General features: G+C 56.8%; 1 long non-coding RNA gene across 2 annotated transcripts in view; it reads right to left on the reverse strand.

Moving 5' to 3' along the window:
* The window catches only part of LOC129675807 (uncharacterized), a 14,445-nt gene extending 13,609 nt beyond the window's left edge, over window positions 1-836 (reverse strand). Inside the window, exon 1 of one of the 2 annotated variants that reach the window (XR_008719991.1) lies at window positions 624-836. This is a non-coding gene — a long non-coding RNA (uncharacterized LOC129675807). The remainder of the gene's footprint in view (window positions 1-623) is intronic. The other variant, XR_008719990.1, reaches the window with a different exon arrangement.
* Between the last annotated feature and the right edge of the window lie 5,897 nt (window positions 837-6,733).

Raw genomic sequence — 6,733 nt, forward strand, 5'->3', positions numbered from 1 at the left:
AAAATCACCGGCTGGGTGACCTTGGACAACGGGTCGCTAGCCCTGTCTGGATCTCCTTTTCCTCGTCTCGAAAATGGGTTCTTACCACCTCGCACCTTAACACCCTGCTGTGCCAAAGCGGAGGCTCCCAGGGGATGTGCCATCACCATGCAGTGCGATGTCGCAATGGGAGTACGGAGATGCATTTCGGTCTGAGGCTGCGCTGGGCGCCCCGGGTCTGGGATGAGTCCCGTAAGTGGAGGTAGGGTAAGGGCTGGGCGAGGGGGGAGGGGAGCCAGGGACACCAGCCGGTACCCCACCCTCCCGGCTGAGACCGCCTGAAGGCAGCCTCGGGCCTGAACGGTTACCTGCTAACCTTGTGGGTTGGCGTGTCCTGGGGTCCTCCACACCCATGGGTGTGCGGGAAGGGAAGGGTCTTTGTTCCCCCCTCAGACCGTGACTACGAGACCCTAAGTACCCTCTGTGTCCCCATTCCCATGGTTCATCCATCTGGCCATTAAGGGTTGGGGATCCTGTCACCCACCCAGCTCGGGCCACCACTGCCCTGGGACTGTGGGACCCACCTCGCCCTCCCGGGGATCAGGTACGCCAGGCGGGGCGTGGGGACGGCGACCCTGGCTTACCTCGGCTCCTCGCTCCTGCAGCTGGAGTGTAGAGGGCTCTTTGTGCCCGGCTCTCAGCAGAACTGGGGGAGCCCCTGCAAGCGCCTCCCCTCGCAAACTCCTCCCCGCACTGGTCCGCAGCCTCCCTCCCTACGGCCCCCCAGCGCAGCCGGCGTCGGCTTCGCCTTTACTGCAGCGCCCATGAAATTTTAATGCAGGAGCGGCTGGCGGGCGGAGGTGCCGCACCCGGCCTCGGGGGTGGGGGTGGGGGTGGGGACGCCCTGACAAGCACCCATCTTGCGTTCTAGGGGGTCGGGGCAGCGAGACATGGGGTGCGCATCTCCCCCCGCGTCTCACAAAGGGGCTACTGCGAGGCTCAGCCTCAGCATCCTCGCCTGCAGCGCTACCATAGCAACGCTGGCCAGTGGAGAGGCGCGCGACAGTCGGAGGCCAGGTCGCGGACTAAGCAAGAAGCCCAGGCAGATCCAGAAGAGGACCCCCCTCCCCCAACCGCCCAGCCCCAGAACCGATTCTTAGGGGGCAGAGCCAGGGCGTGGCTCCCGGGCAACTCTGCTAGGAAGATTCGAACCCAAGTCTGTGGCACACTTGGTCTATAGTTTTGGCATCTGCTTTGCCTGCACTCCTTGGCACCATTATGATCTCCACGGGGTTGCTAAAGAGTTGCCAAGAGCTGTGGTCCTCTTATGCTCCAAGCCTGCACCATTCACACCCTTGAGACCCTCATGTAACTATCACCTCCTGCCCCGCTATAGTGCCACACAACCAAAACTTATGAAATAGGACCACCAGGCAACTCTAATGACTCTTCCAATTGAGGAGCCAACGCTGTGCCTGCTTCTAGAACTGGCACTGGTCCTTGGCTTAAATGCCAGCTCTGACCATGCCCTTGACCAGAGGTGACCTTCTGGGCTGTCTCCCCAAACTGGGTTTCTGTTGCCTTCTGGTAGTCAGGGGGAGGGCCACCCAACACAAGATGGCTCTCGGGGTGGGGGTTCCAAGCCATCCTCCTAATTAAGCTAGCTCACCTTTTGTCCTTTTTAAAGACATTTATTTAGTAGGTTGGGGGGGCCTGTGGGGCTCAGAGGACAACAGGGTGGGTTCTCTCCTCCCACCATTCCAGGGGGGCAGAATTCAGCCGGGGCTTGGCAGCCGGTGACCAGCTGAGCTGTCTTCCTGGCGTGCCCTTGCCTTTCATTTTCACACCTTGGTATCTCTCTAACTTCCCTGCTCACATAGGAGGTGACAACGCTGCACAGGGCCTCTGCGAGGGACCCATGTGAGATCTGAACTCATGCTTCTAGATTCTGTCATCTTGGTGCACACCTCTCGCTGGGAGCCCCCAGCCTGCCCTTTAGCGGGCCCATGCCACACATCCAGTGTACCCAGCTGGAGGCCAACAGGTAGCCGGTGACACCACCATGGCCTCGGATACCTCCCCATCAGGGAGGCAGCACCCGCACGGGCCAGTTAGAAAGGCAAGCGTGCTTGCTCGTGATTCCTGGACCACAGCACCTGACCTTGGCTCCCCCCCCCCCCCTGACGTGCCCAGGATACAAGCCAAAGGGTCACAGAGCTAGGAAGTGAGCAGGGAGGGTACACACAGGTGGCCTTTTTCTTCTCTGAGATCCCCAAGCCACTGGTATCAGCTGCTTATCTCGCTGATGTAATAAAAGACCAACTTGAGGGAGGAGGAGTTCATTCTGGCCGTTGGAAGGTGCAGTCCAGCATGGCTGCTGGATGTGAGGTCACACTGCATCTGTAGTCAGGAGGCAAGGAAGGAGGAAGGCTGCTCATCAGCTCACTTAAACCTCTCTGGAAACACCCACACGGGCGAGCCCAGAGGTGTGTCTCCCAGGTGGCTCTGCATCAGAGGAGCTGGCCCTCAGCCGTCTCTCTCACTCCGTGTTCTTGACTCCTCCACCAGTCCCAGTTTCTGCCTACCCCTGCCTTACTTCCTTCCGCCCCCGTCTTGGTTCTTTCCGGAATCAGCAGCATCTGTGGTCCTGCTTGCCAGTGTCTTCGTGTCCAGAGACGTCTCACCAAGGCAAGCGGTGGGCGGGGGGGGGGGGGGGGGAAGCAACAGTGCACACACCATTAGGAGACGCTGTGGGCTCTGTGTGAAACAGACTGTGCTTAGCACTAAGAGACCCTAGGTGTGATGCAAATTGAATGATGCAAGGAGGCAGCAGACCCCCCACGTCAGCCTGCCATTGCTTGGATGCCCTCCATCTCCATCATGGCGTCATTCTTCATCTACACCTCCTGCGGACCTTCGACCTCCTCCTGTCCATCTGCTGAAAAAAAACAGAGTGTAGCATCCTCCACTCTCCTCCCTCTACCCGGCATGCCCTCACATGCCCTCACATGCCCTCACATGCCCTCACATGCCCTCACATGCCCTCACAACCTCTGGGGGATTCCCAGACAGCCTGCCGGTGAGAGATGGACTCCCTCCCATCTCCCCACTTGTGTAACTCTGACCCTGGCTGGGCTCACTGCCTGAGCAGAGATGATGAATGAACACGACCAGCATTACCCTTGCTGACCAAGGACTTGTGGGTGATGTTTATAGATGCAGCTACCTTGAGCCCTGATGCACCATGAGCAGACTCCCCCAAAACACTGTCTGCCTTTCTTGAAAGTGACCCCAGCCAACTCCTGCTGAGTGCTGGTTGTCAGGGCAACAGGAGGAGGCACCATCAGACTTCCAGAGATGCACTTGAGAATAAAATGGGCACCCTAATCGTCCTGGTCCCCAGCCTGCCCCTGCTTCACACCAGGTACTGTGGCTCTGAGGGAGCAACCGGTGATTCTGGACAACTCTGACCCTGACAATGCATGTTGGAAAGAGGAAACAGAAGAGCCCTTCCTTTCTTTATCTCTAAAGAGACATCCAGAGGAACTGAGTCCCTGCTGCTAAGTTCTGGGTCCCAGCATCCCCTCCAGGTACAGTGAGTTCGAGTTCATGTCCACATCCTTGTCGGGCACTGTTCTGGGTGCTCTACCCTCGTTCCCTCCTGCAACATTCCAAGAAACTACTGGTGCCATCTCTGCTAGACACATAAAGTCTAGAAGACCCCTAGAGGGCAAATGGCTTACCTGGCACCCAACGAAGTGGGTGGCAGGGCTGTGAGGGGAACGTGGGCCCTCTGCGAGTGTCTGCATCCATGCCTACAGTCCCCTGGGAAGCAGTGAGCCACCCGCAGCTGTGCGTGAATGCATTGCTGTGCTGCAGGCTTTCTGGGGTGCAGACACCGCTCTGAAGTTAACCTGTGCCACCACTCAGAAGGAACTTCACCAGCTCAGGGCGGTTACCACAGCAGCAGGTGGTTTCCACCGCCTAGATGTGTGACCCCATGGGCAGGGTAGGGGTTGGTGCCCATTACCCCAGGTGCAGACCTCCAGGTGGGACTCACCCTGGCTGGTGAGAGAGGGCAGAGAGGAAACCAGAAGCAATGCCTCAATGCTCCTACGGCTGTGTTCCCCGCTAGGGCTGCCTCCTGAGCCACAGCCGGGGCAGCACCTTCAGAAATCCTGGGTGCTGCCCCTCTAGGCTGCTTCCCCGGGTGTCTCACCCTTGTTCTGAGACTGCAGCTGCTCACCAGATCCCGACGTGGCATACGCACACCCCAGTGACCCTCGATTGGAGGCCCCGACCCTCGTGACCTCAGTGAACCCTCTGTCACTCCTTTAGAGACCTATCTGCAAACTCGCATCTGGACGCAGCTCTGGCCTAAGGCTTCACATCAAGGCAGTGCAGTCCTCGCTTGGGAGCAAGTCTTCCAGCCAGCTAGACCTCTGTTCCCCTGAGTTCCTCCAGAGGCTGTGGGGCACACCTGACCTGACCAGTGATGTCGAGGGAACTGGTACCTACCCGCTGCCCTTTGGACGAGCCGAAGGACGCTCGCTTACGCCTAAGACTCTTAACTGGCTCCAGGCACAGCCTGAACATGACTTTCTCACCAGAGCAAGCCATCAGCAGGGAGCCACAGGGTTCTACAGAGAGGCGTGACAGAGGACATCCCCCACAGGAGACACAGGATTGTCCTCATCGCTGTCCCCCCCACTTCGAGTCCATCCTGAGCCAACAACACCAGGAACCCCTGCCTAGAGATGTCCCACCCAGTACTTGCCCGAGTGGCACATGAGGGACACATCAGACAAACCTCTGCAGGGAACCACAGGCCAGGAGAGACACGAGTTGTCTCACAAATGGAAGTCACTGTGGTCATCGCTACTACGAAAGCAATTGCATGGGGGGGGGGGGGGAGTGACACCACCAGGTCCGAACAAGCTCAGACACGATGCCACACACTGACACTTGAAGGTCTCACAGCAATGTTTACTTGTTTGCTTTTCAGGACTTTTGAGCAAAAACAAGCTCAAAGTGATGTCACTCTAGAAAGAGCCAAATCCTAGTGCTATTGATCCATTTTCTACTGCCATCGAAAAATGCCTGAGACCATGTATGTCTGTGTGTCTGTGTGTCGTGTGTGTGTGTGTGTGTGTGTGTGTGTGTGTGTGTGTGTGGTTTGTGTAGATCCCAGCCCTGATCCCTGCTGCTTAAACTGAGAGTCACAGCCTTACACTGGATTATGTAACTGAACAGGAGGCCACAAAAGAAACTGGCATCAGCAAGAGATTTCTGAAGTGCAAACGAACATGAGGAAGAATGCTCGAGCTTTACATATTACACGCCTATTTTACATATCCTCACACTCAGGAAAAAGAACATGAGAGACTCCAAGGTGCTTCTGGCAGCACTCTCCCGTGTTGCACCTCATGGCTTCCCTGCAGCCTTGGCTCTGAACATGTAACATGTACACGGTACCCAGTGCCCAAGGAGCCTGGACTGAGTTACGACCGCTCTGTGTTTGGAACCGCAGCACAACTGTGCACACACAGTTGTTTGCTCTCTTCCAAACAAAAGCATTTATCAGTTTCCTGCTGCTGTTCCTCAGCACGAATCAAATGGGTACACCTTTGGGTTGGCTTCTCTCTCTCTATTTCTGTGTGTGTGTGTCTGCGTCTTCTATGCACCATGCTCATGGTCACTCATCAGACCTCATTCCATCAGCAGGATTTGATGGAGGATTTTACTCCTCTTCGTGGAGTCCTATGCATCCTCCTGCCCCCAGGCTCTGTCCCCTAGCTTCTGTGAGCCTGTAGCTGCATGCATGCCGCCATCCCTCTGTCACCTTGTCTCTGTGCCCCTGCTCTGTCCTCCTCTCCAACCTTGCTCCCTCAGCCTCTTTGTCTGGCCCTTTGTGTCTGGACCACAGAGAAGAGCAGGGCACGCTCGCCTCCTCCAACCCGCCTCATTATCCATCTGCAAACAGTCCTGCAGAGGCCCTGCACCTGCTCCTGGGCTCCCAGCCGCCCAGCAGGTGCCGCCCAGCCAATCGAAAAGCTGCTGCAGAGAGAAAGGCACAGGCCAGGCCTCCAGCTGCTCCCTCGCCTCCCAGAAACAGGGACAAAGTCTTTCAGCTTTTCCGATGTGGCAGATGCTGAGGGGCCAGAAGGAACTTCAGTTAGGGGAGGGGAGATGTCGTCACAGATAGCACACTCAGGGCACACTTTCTCTCCTCCCACCCAGACCCATCACAGGATCCTCTCCCACCCCCACCCCACCCCACCCCACCCGCAATGAATCACCAAGCATGTTGCCTGCTCCCCCTACCCCAGCCAGGTGCTGTCAGCTTGTCCCCTTTGCCAGTTCCAGAGGCTGACCTCATCCACTGCTCCTCCGCCCACAGCTAGGACCTCAGGATGAGCAGCAAGCTTTATGCTGGCCTTCAAAGCCCTGCCCTGGCTTTGGCTGCCTGCTTCCTTCCAAAATCTCCTACCTAACTCCAGTATTGCCAGCTGGACATACTCTGCCCAGCCCCTTCTTCTCTGGGGGTACAGCTCATTTCTAGATAAAGTCAGTCCTCACAGTTTCATGACCCCTGGCTAGATGGAGCCTCTCCTTTGGGACTCATTTTAATATTGAATTTTAAGCCCATTTGCTTATAAGTCCATGCATATACATGCCTGCACGAATTCACACATACATGGACACATTTGTACACATGCACACACAGTGAGTTACACACACATATATATCACAC

This window comes from Psammomys obesus, unplaced genomic scaffold, assembly GCF_907164565.1.
Source record: "Psammomys obesus unplaced genomic scaffold, mPsaObe1.curated_primary_1811, whole genome shotgun sequence".
Classification (NCBI taxonomy): Eukaryota; Metazoa; Chordata; class Mammalia; order Rodentia; family Muridae; genus Psammomys; species Psammomys obesus.